Here is a 12,441-nt window from a genome sequence, read left to right as displayed (position 1 = left end):
ATCGTGAAGTACAGTCTGATATGATGACATTCACACTGGCTATATGTCAGACTGTGTTCTGATCTAGAATAATGAGCACATTTGTTTTGTTTTATTATTTTAAACACAGAGAAAACCCGAGGCTCACTGATGCTGCTTGATCCTCTGGCTCCACCTACTGGTTTTGTACTGAAAAAGGGTTTATGGAAAACATACTGACACCCTAAATAGATCCCAATACAGTGTGTAATAGGTGTGTGTGTGTGTGTGTCTAAGTGTTGCAGCTAAGTCCTTGGCTACTTAGCTGTAATGTGATGTAATGTATTTATCTTCCATTCCCCTCACCTCCTCCATTCTTTTTGTGTCACTCAAACCACACACACTCATTTGTTCTTGGACACATCACACACACACACACATACACCGACATAGAGCACCGTGGCGGCAGCTGTGTGAGGACTGCTGGCTCTCAGCCCAAACACTGATAGCAGTCGATTAATGCTTTTAACTGATGGAGGGGGACGTCTCAGCGTGGGTGGATTCTTCATCGCTGTCATAATGACACCTACATCCAACATTTACTCGCTTGTAGATGCATCTGAATCGGCTCAAAATAAACCTTTTTAACACATGTAGTCAACTAACCTGTATGTACAATATAATGGCTTTGACTGGTTGAACGTACACTGGACTGCTTTCAGACGCAGGTAAAAACAAGCCTACGTATGCCCACAAATTCAATTTGATTCATTTATATAGCACCAAGTCACAGCAACAGTCGCCTCAAGGCGCTTCATAGTGTAAAGACCCAGCAATATTACACTTGGAAAAGGAAAAACTCCCTTTTAACAAGAAGAAAACTCGAGCACAACCAGGCTGCATCTGAGCTCATGTGATGTCAGACGGGGTCAGGCCTGCTTAGTACTTGGAACTGGAGACTGGCTGGGAAAACACATTAAACTGGAATAACTGGTGGCTCAGCGGAGCATTAGTTTTCAGTGTCAGCTCACAACAAGAAGGTTTTTAAAAGCTCTTTTTATTTGGAGTCAGGAGACAGATACCTTCTCTACTTTTAAGATTAGACTTGAAACCACGCATTTAATCACTAGTTACTATTAACGTCTGCCTCTCTTCCACACTATCTTCATCCTGTCTTCCTGCCCTCACCCCCAACCTGTGGCAGCAGATGGCCTCCGCTCCCTGAGCCTGGTTCTGCTGGAGGATTCTTCCTGTTAAAAGGGAGTTTTTCTTCCCCACAGTCACCACAGTGTTTGATCACAGGGGGTCATTTGATTGTTGGGGTTTTCTCTGTATCTATGAAGCGCCTTGAGGCGACTTTTGTTGTGATTTGGCGCTATATAAATAAAATTGAATTAATTGAACTGGTAAATGGTAAATAGTAAATGGACTGGTTCTTATACAGCGCTTTGAGGCTGTTTGCCAGCACTTTTCACACTCTCCCTGTGTCTGCATGGGTTCTTTCCAGGTTCCTCCCACAGCCCAAAGACATGCCTGTTAGATTAAAAGCTGACGCTAAACTGGTCATAGTTTCTGCCTCTCTGTGTTAGTCCTGATAGGCTGATGAACTATCCAGGAAGTACCCCAGTTCTCAGACTATGACAGCTCGCGCAGTCTCCGCCCTCTGTGAACCTTTACCACACAGCAATCCATACTTTAGTCGTGTAATCCATTAGAAATACATTAAAATCCTCAAACAGCACACCCAAAGTAAAGAGGTCCAGATTAATAACAAAGAAAGGAGAGGCCAAGCAGACACCACCTGCTGCTGCCTGCGTTGCACACCTATCGGCCACAGCAGCCACACCACTAACTACTGATGACTTATAAAAATATACATTTAAAAATTCAACCAGATTTGTGTGAAAAGGGAAATTAAGCACAGAAGCCGAAACCACCCTAAAAAATATGTTTTTAATGCTGTCATGATGGAAGTCTACGGGGACTGACTCGCTTTTGGAGCCAGCCTCAAGTGGCCATTAAAGGAGCAGCTCTGGAAGCTGAAAAATGAGAAACCACTGAAGAAAACAGCAGAGCTGAGCACAAAACTGAGACATAAATAATGAGGAAGTAAATCATTCAGCTGTCATTTTCCTCTACCACCTTAACAATCCCACCGACCGAATAGCTTCAGTATATTTAAGAAATACGACCTGTATGTTTGTGATTTTTAGTTCAGACTTTTTAAGCAGTTATTAAGTGTTAAAAGTGGGGTGGCTGTAGCTCAGGTGGTAGAGCAGATCATCCACTGATCGGAAGGTTGGTGGTTCGATTCCTGGCTTCCCCTAGTCTGCATGCCAAATAGGGCTGCTCAATTAATCGAATTTTAATCCCGATTACGATCTGGGCTTTCAACGATCATTAAAAATGACTGAGCCGATTATTAGCCCCTCCCTCGTGCTTTACTCTCGCGCTGCTCCGTGTGGCAAATCGAGCGCACCTCTCTGCATTTCGAACACGTGTCACAACAATTAAGAGCAGCGGTCTCCAACCTTTTTTGCGCCACGGACCGGTTTATGCCCGACAATATTTTCATGGATCGGCCTTTAAGGTGTCGCGGATAAATACAACAAACTAAAACTAGTACCGGTACCGAAAAAAAGAAGATTTATTCATAACACACGTGAAAAGACCAAGGAAAACAGAGTTAACGATAAAAACGATAACAAAATAACGCTGAAAACCGATAAAAACCCTGAAAACTATACATTTCACACCTGAGCCTCAACTCTCGCGGCCCGGTACCAAACAACTCACGGACCGGTACCGGTCCGAGGCCCGGGGGTTGGGGACCGCTGATTAAGAGGACCCGAGGGAAGCTCGGAAAGCTAAGCAGAAGTTATTTGGAGAGGAGAGTGACTGCTGTTGGTTGAAAAGAGGTAAAAAAAACTTCAGTGGTGTGGAAACATTATGGGTTCATGAGTCAGACGTGGATCAAGTAGACACAGTGTGTAAACTTTGCTACAGTGTCGTAGCTGCACCACAGAGCAACACTGCAAAGTTCACTAAACACAGATGTTTACATTTTTCATTTATTTTTTATATTGCAAACATTTGCACTGTTATCAGTATTTGCACACTATTTTATATATTTTTTGACAATCTTTAAAGTCATTATTCAACACATTGTTATTGTTAAATAAATATCGTCAAATAATCGAGATCTCAATTTCAGTGAAAATAATCATGATTATTATTTTTGCCATAATCGAGCAGCCCTAATGCCAAATATCCTTGGGCAAGATACTAACCCCAAATTGCTCTCCGATGCATCCATTGGAGTATGAATGTGTGTGAATGTTAGCTATGAAGCACTTAGAAAGATGTGCTTGTGCGAATGGGTGTGAATGCACAAGTTGTGTAAAGCGCTTTGAGTGCTCAGATGAGTAGAAAAGCACTATATAAGAACCAGTCCATTTACCCTTTACCATTTTAAAAAGGAACTGAACATATTGACCTAGCACTACGACACAGTGGAGATCAGCTAGAGGAACAGATGTTTCCCAGAGAAGCTGCTGAAGAACAATCATATGAGCTCCAAATAAAGTCACTGTTGCTCTTACTGTCGACAATACGACACAAATGTAACCGACATTACTGATAGCAAACACTAGTTTGTCGCATTCACTGATTTTGAAACAAAATGAGTGCATTTACGATAATGCAGCTGTGGCCGGATCGTTTCCCGGCAGATATGTAAACATGTTAAAAGAGGAAAAACACAGGTGTAATTAACAGCATTAATGAGCCAGTTTCTGGGTATGCTGATGCATATGGGACCTCGCTGAACAGAGCTATTGTTGAAATTAGCAGGAGCAGCTGCGCTTTTCCAGCTCTGCAACACGTCGTCCTGTTGCACACGTTAAAAACACTCACAGCTCACAACAACCGCTACTCAACACCAAACTACTGCTGTGCTGCAACACAGGTGCACTTCTTTAATCACAACTGAAAGCACAACAATGCAAATGATAATAATGAGCTGCCTATTTACACAGAGGTAGGCTGGTGTTACTTACTAATAACGACCGTGCACACTGCAAAAAAAAACGTGTCAGGCAGTGGAGAGAAAACAGGCCAGGAATGAAAAAAGAAACGCGACGCCTCGCACTCTGCAGGCTCCCGGTTCTCACCTATTATGTTAACTTTGTTCTGTGTCGTTTTTTGTTTTCCTTTTAGTTTACTTTCAGAAAACTGTGACTCTGTATAATTAGCTCTCACATTAAGTCCAAACAATTAGTGCCGCAAGTGTGAAAATAATTAGTCAGAGGGTCACAAGTATTTAATACGATTAGTCACAGCCTGGAAGAACAGTGGATTTATTCAACTTTAAAAAAATCAGCTGGATCTCCTTTAGCTTTCTATTATAATTGTATTTAATAAACTAAACAAATAGATAAAGGTGAAGTGAACCCTCCCACAGCCCTGGTGGGGAATGAACGGGATGTGCTGACAGGCAAAACGAGAATTATTGCAAAGCTTGTGTAACACACGACAGTTCGACAATATCAGAAATCAAACACAACAAGTGAAACATTTCAGCCTATAATTAGCTTGGTTACTGGCTGCTGTCCGACTGGAGGAAAGCTGCCTTTGCAGCTCTCCTACAACTTCGCTAATTCCTGAGAGAAGTCACAGGATGTCAGTGTCAGGGCCTATATAATGGGATGAAATGCTGTGGGTGTCAGCATGTCTGCGTGCCTCAGTGAGTGTGTATGTGTGTGTGTCTGCACTCAGGCTAAAGAGCTAACTAGCCATGACAGACTAACCTGCTGGCCAACTACTCCATTAGCCTAATAACATGCACACACACACACACACACAAACACACACGCATGGGGAGGTCGGGAGAAAGAAAGAGGAAATACGTGACAACAGAAGAGCAGAAGCTGCTGCTTCAGTGTCCAAATGTTGCCAGAAAACCAAGAAACATAAATTACTCTGTTTCTCACTCTGCCACCTCCTCCTCCTCCTCTTCACACTATCATTTCCTAAAATACCTGGCCCCTCCCAACCTGGAGAGGAGCAGGAAGTGCTGCCTGGCAACCACGGAGCTGGGTGCCGTGGTAACGGTTCACCTGAACGCCTCTTCCCTAAACAAACAGCAAGCCTGAGCAAGGGAGACAGGGGGAGCAGGATGTGGAGCTAATGTCAGAGGCGATCTCTTGCAGGATTTCTTTGGAGTCCCTTTGTCCTGCTTGCTCTCACCTGTTCTCTGTCACACACACCAAGCTGCTGGACCATGACAGCATTTAACACCGGCCCCACTGCCCCCCCTTGAGTCCAGCACATTCAAGGAGAAAGGAGACAGCAACTCCAACGCGCAAACACACACATGCTGTAGCTGTCTTTACCAAAGTGACCTTACTGTATCAGCACATATTTAAAATAACTGTTAAAGCTTCAGCGACTACATTTAATCCTCAGGGAGTTAATGATGCGCAAACATCCTGACTGTTACAAAACTGATGCTTTACAGCTTTTCTATCTCTTAACATAATAACTAGTCCTAACCTGAACACAACAGGGACAAACACCATAATCACACATTTATACAACCGTTAGTCATTCCTCCTTCGAGTGTTATCAAGATAATTCTCTATATTCCTCTGCTTCACTCAGTGTTACACTGTCCAGCAGAACAAAAACAACAAACCCTGAGGGCTATTTTGTGACCTATTTGAATGATATTGAATCATACTTGTTATTAATCTCTGGCTCTCTTCCACAGCATGTCTTCTATCCTGTTTTCCTTCTCTCTCCCCAACCAGTTGCGGCAGATGGCCCCGCCCCTCCCTGAGCCTGTATCTGCCGGGCCTTTTTAAAAGGCAGTTTTTCCTTCCCACTGTCGCCAAAGTGCTGCTCATAGGGGGTCATATGATTGTTGGGTTTTTCTCTGTATGTATTATTGTAGGATCTACCTTACAATATAAAGCCCCTTGAGGTGACTGTTGTCGTGATTTGCCACTGTATAAATAAAACTGAATTGAATTTGTTACAGTGTTGACATACTGCTGGGTTCACTGCAGGGCCCTTACAGAGAGACGTAATCATCACAACAACCTGTCACTAAAGAAGGCTCTGAAGTGGTTGAAAGCTCTAGAAATAGAAAGTGAGAAGCATCAAAGTTGGAAGGCATGAGACAGAGTAACATAACAGAGCAAGAATCCAATTATTATGATCACTGGGGGGGTCACTCTTACATAACTAAAAGGCTGGACTTTACCTCCAAGATCTGACCTCTTGACTTTGGAGGAAGGACGGAAGAAATACCTGCTAACATGATGATAGAATTCACAAAGTGTAACAAATTCTAACCAAACATGAAGGCAGATAATCGATATCATTTAAGCCAAATCACTATTCTGTTTTGTTCTGATCTGAGTAACTGAGTCAGAGCTACTTGTACATCTAACTGAGACTTTAATACCATTACATTACAGACTTACATCACCGAATGAAGAAAAGCTCTGCTAATATTTACTAAACACATTTATATTCAGTGACTTACACATAGACTCTTCTCAGTCCGAGACAACTGTCTTGCTAGTCTGAAAGTTCAGTCCCCGCTAACTAGCCAGCACAGCCCCATCCAGTGTCACATTTTCCTGCTTGCAGGATCATCAAGTCACAGTTTTCAGACAGTCATCCAGCAGTCTGCAATGAAAATGTGCTGTGAGGTGGAGGGTCGCTCTAACCAGAACCTGCGGCAGGGGAGGAACTAGTTCATGTGATGCTATGCTGAGTTTATCAGAGCTGTCAAACAAAGCGCAGTTCAAGGCTGTTCCCACACTGCAACTGATTCACACATTGTTTTGAAGCTGACTGCCGGTCACCTGCGGACATTAAAGCCTCCGGTTGCCTTGGTAACTCTCTAATGTTTTTACTACCAGGTCACATGTCAATCAGCTATACTCTCAGTGGTAGTCGCTAGAGTTGCTCAGCTGGAAGTTGAGGAAAGTTTATGTTGCATCCTGCTCACTTCATGTCACCAGCAGTCACCTGAAGTCACTAAACACCCTACACTTTCTACAGTCTCTGGTCATGACATCACTGACATTCACTTCCAGTATGGATGTAGCCCAGTCAAAGTCCAGACCTAAATCACACTGAGATGCTTTGGCACGAACAGGCCCTTCTTCCTCAAAAACCCTCCAATGTGACTGAATTAAATATATGTGCAAAGATGCAGGCCACAATTCCTCCATGGTGATGTGAAAGACTCATTGCCAGTTATCGCAAATGCTGCCAAGGATAGCACAACCACTTATTAGGTTTAAGGTTTTTAAAATATTGTGATGATAAAGAATATTCTTGCTTGTTCCTTGTATTACCCTTGGGGTTGTTACAAACTCTTCGTGAACATCTACAAATCAGATATAATGGGTAATTATGCATATTAACTACAGTAGCAGTCAAGAGTTTCAATACACTCTTAGAGCAGAGCAGTTAAATACAGGCAGTATGTATAATTACCTGTAATCCAGTTACCTTGGATTCTCAGGAGAATGCAAATCCATAATGACAGGCCTTGAGCTAAGTGTTTATTGTCAAACCAATCATCCTATACTACTACTACTACTACTAGGCTGTTTTAGGTAACAACAGCAAAACAAGACTGGCAGAAGTTAAATAACCTCACCCTACATATAGCACCTGTTCAGTCTAACCTAGGACTGGCCGATATGACCTCATGAATACACACACAGACCCTGTGTTTGCGTAGTTTCTCTCTGGCTACTCCGGCTTCCTCCCACAGTCCAAAGACATGCAGTTAGTGGGGATAGGTTAACTGATGATTCTAAATTACCTATAGATGTGCTGGGTCTTCAGTACCCTTAGATTGTTTAAACTTAGACCTTAGATGGTTTGGATTTCTTTATTTTACTGCTGTTAAAAGTCTAAAATTCAAAGCCACCATAAGCAGTAATAATGAATCCATCAATATTGCAACATCACTGTGTGCAGTTTACCCCAAGCTATAAAGGACTTGACCTCACCAATAACTAGTAACTAACAAAATAGTACTAACCAAAGACAGGTAGCATGGTAACAATTAAAAAAAACATCTTATGGTAGCATGAGTGTCCCGGGTTTGATCAATGACCATTAACAGAACCAATAAAGCTTTTTTCATTCTTTAGGGAAGTGATTTTTCTGTCCACACTCAAACACACTGTGGTAACTCTCCATCGTCTAAGGCCCGTTAACCCAAATGATGGGTTAACAGGGAGAATTTTCACAAAAATCCCTGGAAATAAACCATGTCTATAGGTGAAAACATCCGCTTCAAAGACTTTCATACATGTGCCGTGTTATCTGTGTGACCTGAACTTATTCCTTCACTCACTGCTCTTAACACACTAGCCTCTCTGTGAATGTTGTTTTTCCTTTACCAATGGCTTTTAAAATAGAAAGGCAGTCATTGGTTGATCTCTCTCACACACACATTGAATACATGTAAAGAAAAAAAAATGAAGCCCTATATCAAAATGTTATCATTTTTTTATTTCTTCCAGGAAACACCAATTAAGAAGAAGCTATGATCATGTAGCAGTTTTTATGAAGTAAATGAATAAGGGGCACATTGTGGGGTCCAGTTATGAATAGAGCAATTATATGAATTTGAATCATTAAACTAAGGAAGAATAAGAGTACTGATAAGAGTTAATGCAGATAGGCATTACCAGTACTGCTACTATTCAGTCCTTGTGACGTGCATCCCTACCCGTGAAATGTGTTCTACATCAGCCTGTGCGTTGAGTTGCTGGATGATCTATGGCCAAACAACTCAGCCTCTAGGTGTTTTCACAACAGCTGATGCTGACGCACAAATTTGTGCTCCCTCTTGGGAGTAGGACCAATACTCAGCAGAACCATGCAGGATCAGTGCAATAAACTTTAATCCCTTTTCAAGTGGTTTTGGCAAAGCTTTTGGATTTTTATCACCATAACCGACCTGCATCATTTGCGGATGAGTCCCTAGTCATACTGGTCACAAGCATTAGTGATGAGTGCTACTGTCCAATACAACCTCAATTTCTTCAGATTATTCTTTGTTTGAAATAGATTAAGGTTTAATATTGCCACTGGGCAAAATAAAAGTAGACAAAGACGCTTTCATCTAGTCAAACTGCAAATCACTAACTTTCCAGCAGAGATGCAAGGAGGCGGGATTACAAATCTAATAATAAAGACAGACTGTGGTCGTCTTATTTTGCAAAAGGGAAACTAAAACCTTGATGTTCAGAGAATTCCATACACGATGACTGATTGTCATTTTGGCTTTCACATTAATATAAAAGTACTAGTTTTTGTTTTAGCTCCATAGAAACCATAGAATCTAAACGCTGCGTATGTACCAAAGCCAGTGGGGGCACCTGTCTAACTTTACATACCGAAAACAAAGGACACCCACGAGCAAAACAAAAAAAAACATGGCGACTAGCCCTGCCTCATTGATAAGAAACAGTCAGGCATGAAAGTACTTTGTGTCGAAAGTGGATGACCAGGACATGCTAACTGACACGAGGCAGTATGCAAACAATCCCACTGTGTTTTTTGGACAAAGGAATGAAATGCTTCTAATTTAGCAAAGCACCTGAAAGATCAGCATTCAGATCTGTTCAAACAATTCAAGGCGAATGAGTTTCAGTTCATATTACCAACATCCAAAGTATTATCTGTCTTATGTTATCCTCAAAAATACATTACCATTTTGTTTGAGACCGATGTGAAACCATCTATGTCTTCTCAACAGAATATATCATTAACATTTTAAATAAATGGTCTGCCAGCATCATGTAAGTGATTCAAAATCTCTTTTTAATGAAAGAGTTTAAGTAGATGGGATAATGGCTTTGTTTTGTTTTCAGATTAGGTATCAAGAATCATGTAATTGTGCTGGTATTGGCAAAGACTGCAAACGTTCAGGTATTGTGGCATGCTATGCAGTGCTATGACCAACTGAGGGGAAGAAGAACTCTGACAGCAGGGGACTTCCAACAGAACCAGGCTCACAGTGGGGGCAGCATATCTGCTACATCCAGCTCAGGGGTGAGAAGAAAATGTGGCTGCAGGTTAGCTTGTTGGGTGTGTATTTGTGGCGCTCTGTTTGAGACTAGTGACGTAGGCTTGTTTTGTTTTTTTAAATGTAAGAGTTCCCCTACAACCTACGACAGACTCCCCTACAAACACAGACTGGTGACGATATAACAAGATGTCCCATCACGTTACAGAAAAACATAAAATGATGCTTTTTACTGACAGAACCATGATATTTTATCAGCATTAGGGTGATTTTATTATGTTGTGCTATAAAGTGTTGCAATTTTTCCAAACATAAATGTAACATATTCACAAATAGGTTTTGTAATATTGCTGCAGCCAGACCCTGGTCTGCGATTTTTACATTAGCACTACTGGGACTAAAAGGTAAAGCAGACATTAAAGATCAGCACTGAATATTACTTCTGTAATGTAACCATATTTTGTGTGTATGGATCCAGTGTAGTATTATAAATCTTGAGTATGTGATACTTCCATAACATCAATGATTACATGGGCTGCCAAACATTACAAAGCTGCCTCTTGATCCAAAAAAGGGAAGAGAGAAGGACTGAACACTCCAGATTCGACTTATGAGGCGCTTCACTTGCAACTTTGCAACTTGCAAGTTATCAGGTTAATTGAAATCTCCATGAGTCCTGTAAGGTTCTGCTATAAATCTCAGACGCGGTTAACATTAGGTAAGCAAAATAACAGAAATAGTGCCATATGAAAAGCACTTTACAGAGATGTGTGAGGTTTAACATTTTAATGTAAATTACTTGAATTACTTCTATGTTTACTTTAGAGCCCTTTAGAGCCATATTGTTATGATATTACTTCATTGTATGGTTTTAGTTAGCATGTTGTTGTTAAATGTAAAATGTAATTAAGGTTTATAAGATGTAAGCAGGTTATGACTATTTGTTAATGCTAATAATAAAGCAAAACCCCTGTCGGACAAGTCTGGTGACTAGCTTGATTTACAGCACACTTGACTTTCCATCCTGTATTCTCACTGCAGAGACTTACAGGTTAAGAGCTGAGGCTTGCTAGCTTGTGATTTTCACAAATGACTTTCTACCAACTTTACTTACCCCTCTTATTCTTAAACTGACTGGTCTTACACTCTCGTTTTTATGCTCCTTCTATTGCCTAAAGAGTAATTCAGTGAGCTCCATAATAAGGAGTCATTAATCATGAGATGACACAACTCCTGAACTGCAGCAAGATGGCAAAAATGCACATACAAATTAGACATTTTTAGGCGGTATATAACTCGACAATGATGCTTTAATGGCACTGCAGATGCAATAAGATTCAGGGGAAAAACTGGACAGCCTCAACATAAGTTAGTGTCTGAATAGATGTGAAGACTTCATACCAGCAGTGGTAGTGGTACCCATAACAGCTACTAGTAGCAGCTGTTATGTTCTTCATTGGTAGCCCCTGGCAAGTAAAACCACCATATTTGTAGTTAATTGGTGCCCACTGCTAGCTCTTAGTTTATTAACTTGTGGTTGTCAGCTGTCTGTTCTGTACTAGTTAGCTGAAAGCTATCATGTCACTCCTGGCACGCCGCTAGTGCCTGTATGAAGCTGTAATAACTGTTACCTGTTTGCTAGCTAGTTCGCTGTTGTATCTGTCAGGTGTGAGCTTGTGTATTTTAGCTAGCCTTAGCACTAACTACACAGTTTCCAAGTTAGCCTATGCGTTAACTGTACGGCAGAAGTGAGGACAACGTTATAGCAAAAGCACAAAATGTTACATCTTAGCTCTGCAGCAAAATAAGATCAAATAAATGTCTACGCATAATGTTCTTGGACGGTCACGCACACACGCACGCGCCTCAATCTCTCGCTCGCGCTCTCCCTCTCTCCCGCTTTCTCTCTCTCTCTGATAAAACCCCACAGTACCGTGGATGTCGGCGGCTCCTCTTGGAATGTGTATTAGAGCAGAGGTCGCTTCCTCCCGGCTTTGGTTTCTGCCGAGGCACGGTGTGTCCCTCCGTGGAGCTCCTTTGCGCTTCTAATTCACACGAAAACGCGTAGTTTAACAAGCGGGACGCGTCTCACCTCCTACCGCTTCACCTCCTCCATATTTACCGTCTGCCTCTCTCCCTCTCTCTCGCTCTTTCTCCCACCACCAACAACAACATTATTGACGTCCTCCTCTTGCCACGTGACCAGTCTGCTGAGGCTAAAAATAGACTCAATAGAAACCAATGGAGGCAGACAGACAAGGCAGAGGTAGACAGACAGACGTAAAGTTTGGCTTGTTTGCCTGCTTCACCTTACTTTGTTAGATATTCTTCGTTAGTGCAGGCAACCGGACAGCGTCTTACTTTCGAGCAACAGATAACACAGGAAAGACTTTCTAAGAGTATTCCCTTTAGTT

The 12,441-nt window shown here is 41.7% G+C and overlaps 1 protein-coding gene across 3 annotated transcripts in view; it reads right to left on the bottom strand.

The window, feature by feature from the left end:
- The window catches only part of hdac5 (histone deacetylase 5), a 69,075-nt gene extending 56,849 nt beyond the window's left edge, over positions 1-12,226 (bottom strand). For 2 of the 3 annotated variants that reach the window (XM_085158255.1, XM_085158257.1), the window contains exon 1: positions 11,961-12,226. The gene's annotated coding sequence lies outside the window, so the exon portion shown is untranslated. The remainder of the gene's footprint in view (positions 1-11,960) is intronic. The other variant, XM_085158256.1, reaches the window with a different exon arrangement.
- Positions 12,227-12,441: the final 215 nt, after the last annotated feature.

This window comes from Neolamprologus multifasciatus, chromosome 4, assembly GCF_963576455.1.
Source record: "Neolamprologus multifasciatus chromosome 4, fNeoMul1.2, whole genome shotgun sequence".
Classification (NCBI taxonomy): domain Eukaryota; kingdom Metazoa; phylum Chordata; class Actinopteri; order Cichliformes; family Cichlidae; genus Neolamprologus; species Neolamprologus multifasciatus.
Note: the sequence above shows the minus strand (reverse complement) of the source record. Positions and strands in the feature narration are given on the sequence as shown.